Source organism: Solanum pennellii, chromosome 3 (assembly GCF_001406875.1).
Source record: "Solanum pennellii chromosome 3, SPENNV200".
In the NCBI taxonomy this organism is placed as follows: domain Eukaryota; kingdom Viridiplantae; phylum Streptophyta; class Magnoliopsida; order Solanales; family Solanaceae; genus Solanum; species Solanum pennellii.
In genome coordinates this window covers 42,380,604-42,400,662 of record NC_028639.1, presented here as the reverse complement: position 1 = coordinate 42,400,662, position 20,059 = coordinate 42,380,604, and positions in this window count along the sequence as shown.

The window sequence follows — 20,059 nt, the reverse complement described above, 5'->3', positions numbered from 1 at the left end:
CTACAATGCCCAACTCATGGCTTGCCTGACAATGGGTCGCTGTAGTACTTCTATTGAAGCCTTGACTCGGTAAACAAAGATGTTGCTGACCAACTTTCTCCAGGAGGTTTAATGCACCAATATTACGTGATAACAACGAAGCTATTTGATGGAATGACCAAAATCAACGGGGCCTGGTATACCCGTGAAGATCAAGTATCTCCCCTCTCATTCAAATTGACCTAGGAGTAGATGGAGAAAGATGAAGAGAGGGACCAGAACATGAAAAAGATCATGAAACAACTTGACATTTTTACTAAAATGTTATGGGAGCCGGTTCTCAAAGTGTCAATGTTTTGTTTCGGGTGTGCTAATCCAAATTAGTCCAACTTTGAAGCCTTGTATAACAAAGAGGTAAATTTCTAGCCAATCAAAGCAGTGGTTATTCTTCAAACTACATTAGGCAGGGTGGTAACCAAGGCTGGAAAAGAGATGAAGGTTGGAAAGATCAAGACCGTGAATAGAGATATCAAAATCCTAATTAGAAAGACGGGGATAAGGATAGGTATGTACCTCCCATGAGCTCGAAAATCCAAAAGAGTTGGAAGGCAGCCATTATGAGGATGTTCTCTCTCGTATCCTTGGCAAAGTTGAGGGGTCTAATAAGATTTTAAAGGAAATGAAAGAATATATTTACACCCTTAGCCAACTGGTTACCTCTCATTCCGTCTTGATAGAGCAGTTTGAAACCCAAATGGGGCATATTCCGTCACATTTAAATCCACGATAACAAGGGGGATTGCTTAGTGACACCATGGTGAACCCCAAGAAAGAGGTTTGAATGGGGACTTGCGTTGTACCATGATGTTAACTAAGGCGTTGTTTGGGAGAGAATCCAAAATCCTTTTATTGATTTGTGTTGATTTTTAGAAATAATGGTGTGTTGATTGTGCAACATGAAGTGTGGAAAGCAATTGGAAAGAATGAGATTGACAATAGAAATGTTCAGTTGGCGAGTCGCCAAAGTGTTTGGCAACCCGAATCATACCGTTGTTTGATCCAACTTAGTTTGGGTTTGAGTTATGTAAAACTATGTATGCAAGTAAGAATTATTGGCGATTTGCTGATTTGATCAACGATCACGATCTTGTCCACCATTTGGAACCCCTCGATAACTGAATGTAGGAACCCTAATAATGAAATAGAATGAACTAGACCTTCACAAGCGTCTTATGGATCGGTAACTTGTTAAAATGACGAAAAATAGCTTTTAAAGCTTTGTTTAAAGAATTAAGGTCAAATGTTGAGGGATGACCATGACATTCGGAAACTAGTCATTTGGTACTAGTGTGGTTTTAAGGAAGTTGGTGTGTTGTTTGAAGTCTAAAGCTTATAGAAGAGACCCTAGTACCTAATTGGACATGTGTAGGGGTTAATCATTTGGATACGAATGCCCAAGTAACACCCTAAGGGTCCTTGAAGAAGACCCTAAGTTAAACCCCAAAAGCTGCAAAAATGGGGTGAATTACGGGCAAGACTCACGACCAGTAACTCAAGTAAGGGACCATAGGTCCTGCTCTGTAAGTCCTGCACTAGTCTAGGGATCAAGGCTCCTATTTTTAGCCTCAATCACTAATGACGGAGTGAGAGCACGCCCTATAACACCACCTACGGACCATGTGTGGGTGGTTCCTAAGTCATACCTACAACTTGCCTTCCCAATCGGCTAAGTGAAGGGTGGTTTGGTAAATTCCCCCTTTGCTTGGTTAGGTGTTTGGGCGTTTTTTTTAGGTATTTTTAGTTATTTTAATAGTATTGCGTCAATTAAAATAACATTTAGACTAAAACATCAAAAACCAAAACCCATCCCTCCCAAAAGGTTCTCTTTGGAACACCATTGAAGGTCAAGACCAAGTTCAAGTAAGGAGAGGAGATTTCAAGTTCTTTCTTCTTCAAATTTTCTAGGGTTTAAACTAGTGAGGTATTATCATCCTTCATTCTTTAATAACCTCTCATTCAAGAAGTCCAATCAAAGGTTTTCAAAAAGTGTTTCAATGATAAAAAATCCCAATTTCTATACTAAGCATGGGTTCATTGGTAAAGTGTTTTCAAAGTCATTGTATTAATAAATTAATGGTTGTTTAATGTTTTTATGATGAATTTACATGAAATTCCATGAAGAACCCAAGATTTCCCTAAACTCCTAAAGTGGCTTATGAAGTGGGTTTTGTGATTATGATTGCATGTTGATGGAATTATACCTAGATTGAACTATATTATTGATTTGTATAGTTATGTATACCTATTGATGTTGAATTGTTGGAGAATTGAGTAATTGTGATCATGGCTTTGGAGAATGGTAAGTTGACTGAACTTTTTTGTTAATATTAGAATTGTTCTTGTATGGTTTGACCCACTTATGATGGAGGTTCTTACTTCTTGTATGTGTTGTTATCATGACCTTGAAGGTATTTGATGATTTAGTGAAGTATTGTCATGATGTACATGTATGAACGTGTATTATGAAGTTATGTATATGGTTCTTAAAGGGAGAATGATTACTACTATATAATGTTAATGTGAAGTATATTCGTGTGTGGATTATGATGAAGGTGGTATGATCATGTTTAGAAGATAATGTAATAAATGATAGTGGTTATGTGAAAGGCTATTCTCACATATGAACACACACACAGATGAAGAAATGAAGCTAATGATAATGCAATAAATGTAAGCCTATTCAAAGGTTTCCTCAATGGTACTCTAATGAATTAATGGGACATTTGAGATGGATGCTTCTACATGAGTAAAGGCGGAGTGTCTAGTAACAATCTCAACGTTCCTGAAGAGCTTTCCAACAAATGAATGGTGGGTAGGTACCGTAAGTAGAAACGGAGTATTAAGTAGCAATCCCTTATCCCATAATGAACAAATTTAATGAAGTTAATGTACTCCGTGGGGATTAATGCTAAGCACCAAGAGGATATGAAATGGGGTGGGTACTTCTCCACGAGTAGAGACGGGGTATCTAGCAGCAACCTCTTGAGATGGATGCTTCCCCGTGAGTAGAGGTGGAGTGTCTAGAAGAAATCTCCATGTACCTTAACTATGCGCCCACGTAGGTCTATAGCTAGCGGTATCCACTTAAGTTAGAAAGAATGACTCTACCTTAGGCAAGTCGGGATCCCTCATCCGGTAAGGGTTACTACCGGGATTCCATGTCAAGCTCTCATGGTCTATGTCGGTTAAGGCTTACCCCCACAAAAGAATGTAGCGAACTATATCTTCCTAAGGGTGTAATACTTGGTGTAGGTGGTGGAATGGGATTTCATATATGCATTGCACAAGTAGACATTAAAAGGAAGTCATGGCGAGTTCCTTATGATGGTAATGAATGAAGGCGTTCTTATATGACGTTAGAGAAGCATGTTTGTCTTATGCCTATTGTTAATGAAGGTGTTATGACTTGTTGAATGTGAAATACCTAGTCTAGAGTGACTTTAAGGGATCACTTGGTGTGAGTAGTAGTATGGAATGCTACTTACACATTGCACTAGTGTGACTTAGGGTTGCCTTGGATGATGGTTCTTATATGAGGATTATGGCTTATAATGTGTTATGTATTTATGAATGAATACAGTTAAGTGGAAAGGAATAGTATGTGGATCCACTTTGAGTGACCTTAGAGTGTTTCTTAGGTGTGGATGGTGGTATTGGACACAATCCGCACACTGCACAAAGTGATGCTAGAAGGTTACTTGAGCTGAAGAGGTAAAGTAAAGGAAATGGTCTATGTGTGATGAATATGTGTCTAATGTGATTAATGACTTATGTGTTGATTATGATTGAGTACCATGTCTCTCATACTTGTATTTCAAAAAGTTTACCAAAATGACATAATTACCTGGCTTGCAACTAAATGTCCTTTTTAGCATGTTTTTGCATGGTCATCATACAAAGTGCATAGTTTTACTAACATCATCTTCTTCATATTTTTACACCAAGTACAGGTGGTGGTACTAATGCGTTCCCACTATATTGAAGTGTTTGGAGTTAAGTTGCTATACATCCTTAAAAATTCGAGGACAGTTATCTTAGAAGTCTCTTCAAATTCATGTAATAAACTTCTAGTAGTTTCCTTTCAATTGTTTAGAGGGTTGTGTTCCTATGATGTTGAGACGTGTATAAGATGGCTATGCTTATACTTAGTACTTTCTTAATTTATAAATGAGATTCCACTTGTTGACTTTATTGAGAAAAGTTCTAATTCCACTTTTTTTTTAATGCCTATGTGATGAATGAATGCTAAGGTCTTGTATAAGATCTTACCAAGGTCGAATACATTGTTTTATGACTAGGGGGTTCTCTCGAATCGTGACAAACTTGGTATCAGAGCATAAGGTTTTGGGAATATTCTTTAGGTTCAAAGTCTCACATACCATGTCTAGTAGAGTCTTGTTCATCAGTGTGAGTCGCGACACATCTATGAGCGAGAGGCTATAGGACTTAGAAGTCACACTTCTTTTATATTATTGAAGTTGTGACTTAAAGTGTAGTTCTATAAGTGTTGTTTTCCTAATCCTACTTTTTTGATTATACGAATATGAATAGGATAGGTGCCAATGCAAGAAGGGATCAAGAAGAGGATATGCAAGAATAGGTTCCACTTAAGTTTCTCAAAACCCTCAAGTTTAGAATAAGGGAGGGGCCATGTCTAATGTGGAGATAAGGTTTTCCATTAAAACATTGACCTTACTCATGACGACTCATGCTCAAGCCGTCACCACTCAAGCTCAAGACATTACAGTCCATGTTAATCGAGAAGTTGAACCGTGGGTGAATCCCAATGCAAGTACACTCGCTTCAAGAATTAGGGATTTCAGAAGGATTAACCCCCTGCCTTCCATGGCTCTAAAGTTGATAAGAATCCACCATGCTTCATTGATGAGGTGTTTAAAGTAGTGGATGCTATGGGAGTAACTTCTTTGGAAAAGGCAGAACTAGCCACCTATCAACTCAAGGATGTAACACAAGTGTGGTTTGAGAAATGGAGAGATGAGAGACCCATGTGGGCGGGCCCGATGGATTGGAGAGGGTTTAAGATGAACTTTCTTGATAGATTTTTCCCTTAGATAGGAGGGAAGAAAAGTTGGTGGAATTTATTAACCTCCGCCAAGGGGAATAAGTATACATGAGTACTCTCTTATGTTCACCCAACTCTCTAAGTATGCCTCAACATTGGTAGGATATCTTATGGCTATAATGAATAAGTTTGTAATGGGGGTGTTCAGTTTGGTTGAAGAAGAGTGTCATTTGACAATGCTCCATCATGATATGGATATCTCCAGGCTCATGGTATATGCTTAAAAAATTGAGGAGTGCAAACTCAGAAAGATGAATAGGGATTTGAAGAGGGATAGGCCGGAGAAACAAAGTTAACCTAGGTCTAAGAAGAGGCTTTACAATCAATATTACCCCATGGTGAGCAAGGATAGGGTGTCTAACCCAAATTCTCAAAGAGGAAGTGGATGTGGTTCTTCTTTTGAGAGGTCTTAATGTACTACATGTGGGAATAAACATTTGGAAAGTGCCTTGCCGGAAAGGATGGGTTTTTATGGTGTGTAAAAAAGGATCATAAGATGAGAGATTTCCCTACCCTTTTCGGCAAAAGGAAAGTAGACCAACCAAACTCCTCATGATTGTATGATCCTAATGCTCCAAAAAGAAATTGTTTCTATATGTTAAAAGCTAACAAAGGAGCTAATACGGAATAAAGGCCCCGGTAAATTATAGCTTCTTTAGGGTTGTGATGTCTTATTGAAGTTCTTATGATTTCCTTAAGTTTCCATTAATTGAATTTACCCTTAAGTGGTGGGTGGTGAGTGGAGTAGTGAGGTTGTTGACATCCTTATGTCATTCCTTCTATTCTTATTTAAGCTTAAGACCAAGAGTTCCTAGTAGCTTATTCATGTTTTAGAGTCATGGACATGATTATGAGTTGCATGGTCTTCTTATGTTACGCATGTTCTTAAGGATGTTATGTTTAAATGATAAAATTAGTAGATGATCTATATTTATCGTGTTAGTGTGAATCTAGTATGATTTGCTCATTTGCCTCATGACTTGAAATGTTGATCATGCCTATGTGTGCTTTTGAAGGTAATTTCATATTTAGATTTATGATAAAATAGATGAGTATGTTTAAGGTTGGATAAGGAAGTACCTCTGATGAAGAAAAGATTGAGAAGTTTTGATGCATAATGAGTTTGTAGATGTAGTTCCTACTTGCTTGTCATGTTGTAAGCTTGTTGATGTGTAATTGATGTGTACTCCTAGTTGTATGTTATATATGATTTTGCATGCATGATTGTGGGCTGCTAGTGTTGTGTCGTTACCCTTTATGTGTTTAAAGTGCCATTCGAGGACGAATGTTCCCAATTGGAGGATATTGTAAGAACCATAGAAATTAAATAGGATGAACTAGATCTCCGCTAGTGTTTTATGAGTTTATAACTTGTTAAAATTATGAGAAATCGATTTTAAAGTTTGGTTTAAATATTTTTAAGGTCAAACGTCAAGGGACAACCACGACGTTTGGAAACTAGTCATTTGGTTCTAGTGTATACTAGTGTGGTGCAAGCAAAGTTGGTGTGTTTATAAGAGACCCTAGTACCTAATTGTACATGTGTAAAGTTTAAACGTTTAGGTACGACTCCCCAAGGACCACCTAAGGATCCTTAAGAGGACCCTAAGTTAAACCCCAAAAGCTGCCAAAATAAGGTGAACTATGGCTAGTAGCTCAAGTAGCAAAGATGATGTCCCAATTGGTGTTGCTAAATTAAAAAGTGATGGGTGGTATTTCTTAAAATAATGAAGAGAAAGAGGTGTCAAGACTAGATGAGTATTCTCACCATGCCCTTTAAAGTTGGTTGGGAATCAAGGTTTGAACACATTTATTAAAGATAAACAGAGAGGTTACAATCGATATTGGCCTGAACAAAATGAATTTTGGAGGATATAAGACAATCATAAGGTGTATCACATGCAAACATGTGACAACCAAAAATCTAGGGGAAGTTTAGGGATCCTTCAAGTGGATGAATTGTTATCGTGTAATCTAGAAAAGGTTGAAGGGTATGATGACATGGTTATGGAAATGAAGGATGATTTCTCATCCTTGAATATTAAAACAAACTCTCATGTAGATTCTATCAAGAAACTTGAATGTCAAATGAGCCCATTTTCATTACAATTAGAACCCAAGCTATTGGGAAGGTGTGCAAATAATGATATGTCAAATTCAAAGGCTGATCATGACAAATGTTTGGCAGTTTTGACACAAAGAGGGAAAAGAGAAGGTTGTGATGTGAAGGTGAATGATGAGGCAAACACTAGTGGAGAAAAGAAAGACACCATTGATGTATAGAGGTCCGACCAAGCACCGGACAATAACATGCCCAAAGAGAAGAAAGAATGTCCAACTCAAAGCACCACCGGGGAGCTACAAATAGCTAAAGAAGGGGCTACATCTTCTTCAAAGTTGGTAAAAAAAGTTTTCCAAAATCAATCCTCCTTTTCCTTAAAAGCTCAAAAAGTAGAATGAAAATTAGAAGTTCACAAAATTTCGATTCGTGTTCAAGACACTTTCCATAGACCTTCCTTTAGTTGAAGCATTATTGGAGATTTCATGATATGCAAAATTCATAAGGGAATCAGTCACTAAGAAAATAATTATGGATTTCAAAACTATTGAAGTCCCTCACAATTGTAATGTAGTTATGACCAGTGATGTGATCGAAAAAAAGAGGATCCGGGAGCATTTACTATCCCATATACCATTGTGATGCTTCAATTTTCCAAGGCTTATGAGAATTAGGTGCGAGTAATAACTTGATGTCGTAAACAATCTTCAATCAACTTGGGCTGGGTGAACCTAAATCTAAAACAATGCAAATTCTCATGGCTGATCGGTCAATTAAACGTCCTATTGGAATACTTCATGATATCTTGGTGAAGGTTGATAGACTTATCTTCCCGGTTTACTTTGTTAATTTGGATTTTGAGATTGACACGAAGGTGCCTATTATCTCGAGTAGACCATTTTGGCTACCAAAAAAGCTCTAGTGGACGTTGAAAGTGGTGAGTTAAATTTTCGGGTAACTACAGGAGGTTACATTTAATGCATGCAAATCAATGAATCAACCCAGTGACATTTATATGGTTTCAACAATTGATGTAATTAATGAAGCAGTGAATAGTATGAGTGCATTACATTCATGGATGAACCCATTGTCGTTGTTCTTTCAAATTATGATGGGGATGAAGTTCAAAGGTATGATGAAGTTGTGGCTTCTCTATTGGGGGTACGTCACCATTCAAAAGACCCATTGAAGCTAGATATTGATCTGAAAATTTGAGAGAGTCCCCCCGCCAAACCATCCACAAAAGAACCTACAAAATTTGAGTTGAAAGTGCTCCCATCTCATCTTCGATATGTACTTTTGGGAGAAAATAATACCTTACCCAATACCCATCACCATTGTAGTGGACTTAACTAAATGGAAAGTGAAGTTGCTTGTTGTGGTATTAAAGCGGTACATCAAGGCCATAGGAAGGACAATTGATGATACTATAGGTATTCCACCTGATTCGCACTCATAAAAGCTAATTGGACAATGAATGTAAACCAAGTGTTGAGCATCAAAGAAGGTTAAATCCGCCTATTCAAGAAGTGGTGAAGAATGAAATTATCAAGTTGTTAGATGTAGGTGTGGTGTAACCTATTGTAGATAGCAAATTGGTAGGTCCTGTGCAATGTGTACTAAGGAAAAAGGAGGAATTACAGTGGTTCCAAATGAAAAAGATGAACTTGTACCTATGAGTCTGGTCACTGTTGGTGTGTATGTATGGACTATCAGAACTTAAATGCATGGACCGAGAAATATCATTTCCCAATGCCATTTATGGACCAACTGCTGGATAGGCTTGCGAGGCGTGGCTGGTATTGCTTTTTAGATGGTTATTCCAGAAACAACCAGATTTCCATTGCACCGAAAGATCAAGAGGTAACTACTTTCACACGTCCCTCTGGGACCTTTTCTTTCAATAAGATGCCTTTTGTGTTATGTAATGTCTGGCTACATTTTAGCGATATATACTCTTTATTTTTTGAGATATGGTGAAAGACTCAATGGAATTGTTCATGGATGATTTCTAAGTCATTGGTGATTCGTTTGAAGCTTGTCTTGAAAATCTTGGGTAAGTGCGGTGTATGGAAACCAACTTAATTATAAACCGGGAGAAATGTAACTTCATGATAAAGGAGGGCATTTTTTGGGGCACAAAATTTGAGGAGAAGGAATGCAAGTGGATCAAGCTAAAGTCGAATTCATTTCCAAGCTGCCCCCTCCTATCTCGGTAAAAGGTGTTTGGAGTATTCTAGGCCATGCGGGCTTCTACAGGCGTTTTACAAAGTACTTCTTCAAAGTAGGACACCACAATGCAAATTGATAGAAAAGGAACCCACCTTCAATTTTGATGATGCTTGCCTAAAAGAATTTTCATGCTTGAAGGAGAAACTATTGTCAACCCCAATTATTATTGCCCCTGATTGGAGTATTTCGTTTGAACTCATGCGTGATGTAAGTGGTATTGCTTTAGGAGCTGTTCTTCATCTACAAAAAGGGAAATTATTTTACCCAATTTATTATGCAAGTAAGTCATTGAATGTGGAGCAAAAGAATAAGACTATTACAGAGCAAAAAATGTTAGTGATGGTGTATGCATTTGAAAAATTCAGAGCATATCTATTGGGAAAAAAAGTGGTTGATTAGGTGGGTATTGTTTTTGGAAGAGTTTTATTTCAAATTAAAAGATTGAAAGTTGTATGAAAATCAAGTGGAAGATCATTTATCTCGGTTAGAAACTAATATTGTTGATTCCAAAGAAAGGGACACTATGGCTAAATTTCTGGATAAAACGGTGATGAGTGTAACCCAAGGCAACCCACCTTGGTATGCTCACTTTGCTAACTATGTAGTGTGTGGAATAATTCCTGACGATATGAACTTCTACCAGCCAAAATGGTTCTTGTTCGATTTAAAGACGTATTCTGGGATGAGCCATATATATTTCTAGGATGTGCAGACCATATAATTTGACGGTGCGTACTGGAAGAAGAAGTCAATGAAATTCTCAATTCTTGTCATGCTTCACCTGTTTCTAGACACCATAGTGAGGTGTAAACAACAAGCAAAGTTCTTCAAAGTGGCTACCATTGGCCATCACTATACCAAGTTGAACATGACTTTGTTAAATAATGCATACAATACTAAAAGCAAGGAAGGGTATCAAAAAATCATGAGCTACCTCTTAATCCCATCAAAGAGGTTGAATTGTTTGATGTCCGGGGAATAGATTTCATGGGCACATTTGTGTGTTCTTTTGGAAAGAAGTACATGTTGGTGGTGGTTGATTACGTTTCTAAATGGGTGGAGACCTTTTTGGAAAAGTATAAGTATGGACCTATGACACCATGGATGGGCCGTTGAACCATCGACGACACGTCGTTTGGTCCGTCGTTTGGCTACTGTCAAATTGACACTTTTGGGTCAAATGTTAGGGTCCTCTCCAAGGACTCTAGTATATGTTTAACACATTTTTACCAAATTGGACTAAATTCCGACTCTTAAAACCCCTTGAAACATGCCAAAACACACTAGTTCACATTTCATAATTCTCTAGTCGTCATTGTCGTATCTTTACATTTTGAATCTAACACTTCCTATTAGTTCCAACACATTATTTTAGGATTATAAACAATGTTTTAGAGTTTTGTTCATCATGTGAGGCTGTAGACTACGTCATGGACTTTCGGAGTGTTCCATTATCTCCTCCTTGGGAACATTCTTCCCCGAATGACACCTAAATCATTTTATAGGGAGAAAATATTGCTCAAGACTAGCAGCCCAACCAACAACAACATCAACAACATAAAACCATTATGATTCACAACCCATAGGAGTTATTCACAACTCCACTCAACACATAGACATATTACTACACATAGTATCTCAATTAACATTTTTACCACATATAAGAGCTCAACATCACAACATCAGGAACTACCTTCTCAATATCAACATGAGCTAAACATAATCATCAAGAGTGACTATGCAAACCTTGTTTCAAAATACATTAAACATGCTCACTACTATTTCATGAAGGCAACTATATACATAACACAAATAAGTGCAAGATAAGTAAAAGAACATTTTTCCATGAAAACTCATCTTAACGTGAACCTTTACCATAAATAGCACATAGTAGCAAAACAAGTAAAATCTAACATTATTGATTCTTTTATTTTAAGAGGATTACTAACCTCAACTTTGTCTAGAATCTTGAGGAAATTAATGAGGATAATAGGAAATCATGTCGGCCTCGCCATCCCATGTTTCTCCTTCAACTAGATGGTTTCTCCATAGGACTTTTACGGAGAACACCTCTTTGTTCCTCAATTTCTTTACTTGGCAATCTAGAATTTCAACCGGAACCTCTTCATACGGAAGGATCTCATTCACACCTAACCCTTTAATCTGGAGAATGGATAAAGGGTCACCTATATACTTCTTAAGCACAGATACATGAAATACGGGATGAACCTAGGCTAGTTAACTTGGTAACTTCAACTCATAAGCAACCTTCCCAACCCGTTTCACTATCTCAAAAGGACCCACATACCTGGGACTAATCTTCCCCTTCTTACCAAATCTCATCACCCCTTTCATGGATGAAACTTTTAAATAGACCATATCACCTACTTCAAATTTAAGATATCTTCTTCTATTGTCGACATACGATTTTTGTCGACTATGGGCTATTTTCAACCTAATCCTTATCATACGAACCTTCTCCAATGCTTCATAGGTTATTTCGGGAACAAGAAGTGAAGACTCTCCTACCTCAAACCACCCAACTGGAGACCTACATCTCCTATAATAGAGTGCTTCAAAAGGTGCCATGGAAATACTCGAATGACAACTATTATTATAGGAGAACTCAATCAATGGTAAGTGATCGTCCGAGTTACCCTTTAAGTTGATAACACAAACTCTTAGCATGTATTCTAGGGTTTGAATGTTATTCCCCGCTTGACCATCCATTTGAGGATGAAAAGAAGTGCTACGCTATAGTTAAGTACCCAACCCTTTTTGTAAACACCTCCAAAAATGAGAATGTATTGGGCACTTTTATCCGAAATAATGGACAAAGGGATGCCATGCAAACTCACAATCTCATTAAGTTACAATGTTTCATACTCTTCCGCCGAATAAGTAGACTTAACAGTAATAAAGTGGGCAGATTTCGTCAATCTATCCACAATAACCCATATTGAGTCATTTTTGCCTTCATGTCCGAGGTAAACCCACTAAAAAAATCCATTTTGATATCTTCCCACTTCCAAGTAGGAACATCCATCACTTGAATTAGACAACCCGGTCTTTGATGTTCGGCCATAACTTGTTGAAAATTAGGACACCTAGCCACAAACTCCGCTATGTACCTTTTCAAATCATTCCACCAATAAAACTCTAGAAGATCACAATACTTTTTGGTTGCTCCCGGATGAATTGAACATAGTGAACCATGAGCTTGTTCCAAAATTTTCCCCCGTAGACCATCCACATCCTGTACACATAACTACCTTGTTACCTAAGCACCCCATTCCCTCCGTGGGAGAATGCCCCATTGAACTTGCTAAGGACTGATTCTTTCAACTCCATCAATAAATGATCAAGGTGTTTATTATACTTCATCTCTACCACTAAATATGATTTGGAGTTATGATGAACCATAGACCCTCCATTTGGAGAATCTTCCAAACGAACACCCAACTGAGCCAATCTATGCACCTCCTGCACCAACTCTTTCTTATCATCGGCAAAATGTGCTACACTTCCTATTGACATACGACTTAGAGCATCTGCAACTAAACTGGTCTTTCCGGGGTGGTAGAGAACACTCATGTCGTAGTCCTTCAAGAATTCCAACCATCTTCTTTGTCGAAGATTCAACTCCTTTAGAGTGAACACTTATTCAAGTTTCTTCTGGTCTATAAACACATCCACATGGACACCATACAAGTAATGCCTCTATATGCTCACAGCAAATAATACGACCGCTAATTCAAGTTCATGAGTGGGAAATTCTTCTCATCCACCTTAAGTTTCCTAGAGGCGTATGCTATGACCTTACCATGTTGCATGAGGAAAAAACCCAAACCAACTCGATAAGCATCACAATATACTACAAACCCTTGAGTACCCTCCGGTAAGGTCAACACCAGAGGAGAAATAAGCTTATCTTTCAAATCCTTGAAGCCCCTTTCACAAGCTTCTGATCACTCAAACTTAGCATTCTTTTGGGTTAAGGTAGTCAAAGGAGAAGCAATGGATGATAACCCATCAACAACCCTCTTATAATACCCGACTAGACCTAAGAAAATTCAAATATCGGTTGGAGTGGAAGGTCTAGGACAATTCTTAATTGCTTTTGTTTTCTTTGGATCGACGTCAATGCCCTCACTAGGGATAACATGACCAACAAACGCAACCAATATCAACCAAAACTCACACTTACTATACTTGGCAAAGATTTGATGTTCCTTGAGGACTTGCAATACAACTCTCAAATGGACCATATGCTCATCCTCACTCCTAGAATATACCAAGATATCATCAATGAAGAAAATCACAAAAGAATAAAGGTAATTTTGGAACACTCTATTCATAAGGTCATAAAAGCTTCCGGGGCATTAGTTTGACCAAAATACATCACTAGGAACTCATAATGACCATACCTAGTTTGGAAAGCCGTTCTAGGTATGTCTTCACCTCTCACCCTAAGTTGGTGATACCCCAACCTCAAATCAATTTTTGAAAAGTAGCTTTCCCCTTGGAGTCGATCAAACAAATCATCGATCCTAGGGAGAGGATATTTGTTCTTTATGGTAACCTTATTTAGTTGACGATAGTCGATTCACATCCTAAGGGAACCATCCTTCTTATTAACAAACAACACTTGAGCTCATCATGGTTAAATACTAGGTTGAATGAAACCTTTGTCTATTAAATGTTTGAGTTGAAGTTGTAGCTCCTTTGACTCGGCTGGAGTTTGTATCCGGTAACAAGTTGATACCGAAGTCTATTTCCCATTCGGGAAGAATTTCGGGCAATAAATCGGGAAAGACTACCAGAAAATGCTTCATTACAAGTGCCAACTCCAATGGAGGAACCTCGGACTGAAGGTCCTTGACCCTCACAATATGGTAATGACACCTCTTAGAGATCATTTTACAAGCTTTTAGACACAAAATGATTCGACCTCTAGGGATTGAGTTACCCCCCTTCCATTCTTAGATGGGTTCATTAGGGAATTGGAACTTAACTACCTTTGTTCTATAATCAAAAGAATCAAAACAAACATGCAACCAATCCATCCCCAATATGACATAAAAGTCAACCATATCAAGTTCTACCAAGTCAACCAAAGTAACTCTATTGGGAAATGATATAGGAAAACTCCTAAAGACTCTTCTATCCACAAAAAGTCACCTACCGGGGTTGTAACTAAAAAAAGTTCAATAAAAACATCAGGTAGAACATCAAAATTTTTAGCTGCTAAAGGAGTTACAAATGATAAAGTAGCACCGGGATCAAGTAAAGCATAGACATTAATGGAGAACACTGGTAACATACTAGTGAGGACATCAGGAGATTTTTCTTGATCACCCCTAGAGCGGAGAGAATAAAAGCGGTTCCTCTTGGGAGCATCGGAACTAGGACCGCTTGCTTGAAATTTGCTACCCTCCTTTCCTCTAGCCTTAATCAGGGACAATCCCTAACCTTATGGCCATCTTTCCTACAACAAAAGCAATTTCCCGTTCCCACAAAGCATTTACCCATATGCGTGTTACCAAACTTTTTACAAGCACATTTCACACTAGGTTAGTTTCCACTCCTCCCCTCTTGGACCTAGGGTTAGACACCATATCATTTTTAGTCTTCAAAAATTTAGTGGGAACTTGGTTGGAGAATCTCTTCTTGAACTTAGGCTTGTCCTCTATTTCTAACTTTCCCTTAGAAGCACGTCGCTCATAAGCCTTTGCCCTCTTAAACTCCCTATACTTCTTCTTGAGCCTACTCTTCTCTACTTGTTGAGCATGTACCATCAACCAAGAAATATTAATGTATCATGAAGTATCGCAGAACTACACTCTTCCACAAGCTCATCGGACACTCCCGTCACAAAATGGTTAATTTCATTCCCCAACTTTGAAACCAAAGAAGAGATATACTTAAACAATTTGGTGAACTTCAAAGAGTAGTCAAGTATACTCATACCTCCTCGATGAAGGTTGATGAATTCTTCCACCTTGGCGTTCCTTTTCTCCCTTGGAAGAACCTATCAAGAAAGTCCCTCTTAAAGACTTCCCAATTTATAGGACCCGCTCTCAAAGTCCTATTGTCCCTCCATTGAGTATACCAAGTTTGAGACACATCTTTGAGTTGATATTCGGCTAGCTCAGCCTTCTCATTAAAAATCACTCCCATATCATATAGGATGTTGTAGACCTTATCAAGAAAGTATTGGGGGTCTTCATTCACCTTAGGCCCGGAGAGCATTGGAGGGTTCATCCTTTTCAGGTCCCTCAAGTGAGAAGCCATGGTACTAGCATTTTGGTGCACACGGGGTCCAACTTCCAGATTTGTTTGAGACGCCATAGCTTAAGCTTAAGTAGCTATGGATTGAGCTTGTGTGATCATAGATTGATAAAAACTTATGAAAGTCTACCTTATCTCTCCATCCATCATGGCCAGAGGAATGACCAGAACTTTATCACCTTGTGGAGCATGTTCTTGAGGAGGATCTTGATTGTCTTGGGGAGGAACCCCCGCTTTAGCAATCTCTTCTTCAACTCTTCTAGCGGTTGCCTTCTCGTACTCATAGCCTATAACTACAATAAAAGGGTTAGAAGAAAAGGACACATAGAGTTACCACTCTTCAGGCACGACTTTCAAGATTACCAAATAGGTGAGGATTTTCTAAGCATCACATAGCTTCTCATTCATGAGCGTGGCGCGCTTCACACCCATGAACAAGACTTTACATAGACGTGGTTTTGTGAAACATCAATCCTATGATTTTTTCAACCTCGTGCCCTGATACCAAGTTTGTCATGGCTGCGGAGCAACATCTGCACGTAACCAACGTCTTCGTCCTTGGAGAGGACTTGGACTAGCGCTTAGAATTCGTCATAACATATCATAGGTCAAAAATGCGGAAAATTAAAAACTTTTGCATAGTGAAGTATACTTAGACTTCTCACATATGATTTATGGAGTTTACATAGAGTCCTCGCTTATTGAAGTTTACATAGACTTCTCGTTTAGGAAATATAACTAATCCATAGGAAATAGTCTAATACTTTGTATCACATTAAACAATATAATAGAGAACAAAAATATTGGGTAGCCTTTACTTCAATACCATATGCCGCATATATGCTTACAATAATATCTCAAAAGATAAAGGAAGGAAATAAGTGTCTTTTGACATAAGCAACATCATATTTAGAATATAAGAATGACAACATCCACGAACTTGAGGACTTACCAATAACTTGGGAAATATATCCACGTCTTCCTTCAAAGTGGCCTCCTACACTTCAATGTACCGAACCTACATTGTTTGGGAAATGGAAATATGGGTTAGTACAAACCACATGTACTAAGTAAACAGATGCAAGTAAAACCTTTGAATGTATGCTTACAATGAAATTTTGTTCAAAACCATGTTAATTCACTTTGAAAGCCTTTTATGCACATACAATAGCATATACAAGTCAATGGACGTAGCATCATTAAGACATATTCATATCCAATACAAAACCAATATCATCAATAAAGTCATTTCAACATGAACAACACCATATTAAGGTCATATCAACATGAATAACTCCAACATATTGTCATAACAAAAATTCTATGTATAAGAGTTCATAACATAAAGCATATAAGACTCTTACTCACAATCTCATCCCAAGCCTTCAAGTGCAAGATTATGTGAAACCCAAGAACCCCACATAATCAAGTAAACTAGAAAAGAGACCATAATCAATGTCTACATTTCATATATGTTCATATCATGCATATTTATCATCATGTATATCAAGTTAGACCAACATAATGTTCATAAATGATACTAACATCATATAGGATCATCAAGAAGTCAACATAAGCATTTCATTCATATCATAAGTACATAAAACAACCTTTTAGGACTTCTCTCAAGGTCAACTTGTGCAATGTATAGAGAGTCCCATACCCCTACCTACACTAAGTAGAACCCCTTAAGTCACCCTAGTTAGTGTTCATCTTCATTACTTCATTAATTCATTTTACTTTTGGGAACAATCGTCTTAACCGACAATAGACCATGCGAGCAAAACATGGAATCCAGTCATGAAACCCTTCACCGAAAGAAGGTGGTCTACTTGCAAAGGTAGAACAAAAACATGAACATAACATTCTAGGTGGATCCACTAACTAGTATTCCTATGGGGGCAACATTGTTAAGGAACTAGGAGATATATATTGAACCCTCTACATGCCCATTAGCATTGGAGTGCTTATATCATAAGAATCCTTGTGAACCTACCTTCCCACATTGGGAAGGGATAGCTCTCATTTCTAGTTCGCTCGGTGCTAAGCAAAAGTCTCTTTTTGAAATCTCTTTAAGCCTTTCTTAATCATGATATCTTAATATAGGCCATAGAAGACTAACCGCTTGTATAATCATGTCAATATCTTATTAGGCATTTCATGATAATTTCCTTTCAATACAATCCTTTATTTTTGGGATCAACACATCATAATCATATCATAGTAAGGCACACAAATGATTTATATTCAACCTTGTATCATCATAACCTTAACATGATCTCACAATTCAACATATTCATAACATGCATCACATTCATCATATCATCATCTTCTTAATCTATTCACAATAGAATACTTCAATTGAATATCGTCATCAACTATAAACCATCATCATTGAAGTAAAGAACTCATAATCATAAATCCTACCAAATAGCCTCCATAAGCCTCCTTTAAGATCTTACCATCAACCCAAGAATATTCATCTGTTCATTCACTTATTATCCCCATATAATAGTAATCTATACAAGAACTAAGTCTATTGTATTATCCCTAATCAATTAAACCTCAATTCATATCCTAGGGTAAGGAAAAAGGTTCAATTATGGATTTTTTAGTAGAACTAGGTCAATGACTAATAAATACCGCAATAAACCCATAAACAATCATAATCTAGTAATAATAATCAAAGGAATTCAACGTCAAATAAATCTGAAAGATCATTCACGAAATTGGAAGAAATCAATCTTTTTGACATCATTAGGAACCAAATTTGAAGAGGATCTTAGGGAAAAAGATCTCAAGAGTTAATAGCTTCCATACCTTACGATTCCTTAAAGAATGATTGTGGAGCCCTAGAGAAGCTTTAAACTTGGTCTTCAATGGTGGGTCTTGGAACCGAGAGAGAAAGTAGAGAGAAGTTGGAGAGAATTGGGTTTGGGAATAATGGGGTGTTAAGTTGGTTTAAGACTTAGGTAGCTTATAGTGAATTCGATTGTCAAGCCATGAAGGCCCGTCTACAGTTTGTTAATAAGTCAACGACCTCGTACTGTCACTCCGTCGTTCGTGACAAAGAGTACATATTTAGCCCTTTTTTTTGGAAAAAGTCTAAGTATGGACCTACGAAACCATCAATGGGCTGTTGACCCATGGACGGATCGTATTTTGGTCCATCGTTTGGCCACAGTCAAATTGACAGTTTTGGGTCAAATGTTAGAGTCCTCAGGGTGGTCCTTGGGTAGTTTACCTGGACATTTTTACCCTAAACACAGTTTAAAATATGTTTAACACCTTTTTAAAAACATTCCAAGAAATACTAGTTCATATTTCACAATTCTCCGGATGTCATGATCGTTTCTTGACGTTTTGACTCTAGCACTTACTAATTAGTTCCAACATGTTATTTTAGGCTTAGAACACTGATTTAAAGTTTATTTCATCATGTGAGGCTCTAGACTAGGTCATGGACTTTCAAAGTGTTATAAGAATTCTACGTAAACCATCGTCACCTTTTAATCTATTTTGAAGTCTTAGAGGTTGAGTGACTGGTGGCACAGGTGCGAGAGGAGGGGTCAGAGTTGACCCTGACACTCATTCAAGAGGAGTGACGACAGAGGGTACTCTAGAGGATGTGGGATGAGATCTAGCTCGGATATCATCCCTTTGGGAGATCATTGGTTGCTCGTCTTCAGGCTCATAAAAATAAGGATGGGTGTCAGCAACTACTTTCTTAGTTATGTGCTTCTTTTTTTGGCCTTTATCTCCTCGTGAGTGTTCTCTTGCCTTCTATTATATGGGAGATTTGATCCTCCTTCATTTATATTAATACCCTATGATTTTTCTTGGGTGGAATGGTTATATTTTTACTACCATATCTGTAAAATATCAGGAGAAATTAGGAGAAAATCAAACATAAGCATAGAAAATCTATTGCAGACAAACTCGTTGATCTAGCCGACAAATCACTCACCCACTTTGGCGAGCTAGATCAATCTTGTCAAAGGAATTGACTAAATAATTATAGCAAGTAATCGATGGAATGCCCATTTAGCGAGCAAAGGTTTGTCCACCGAAAGTTAAAGTGCAATAATAGTTTCAGGGGTGCAGACAAAGGGCGATGAAAAATACTATCGGCGAGTTACTCGGTGCTTTTGGCGACTAAAGGCTTCTCTCCGAAAGTTACAAAAACCAACGACACCTTTGCATTGAATGAAATGTGAGTTGGGGACCTTAGGAGAACCGCCGAGTACTTCAGCGACCTCGACCCAGCTCCCCAAATGACCCGATTTGCCTACTTTTTGACCCAACTTCCCAAATTCAACCTACAACCCCCCAAAAAATATCAAGACATGAACAAC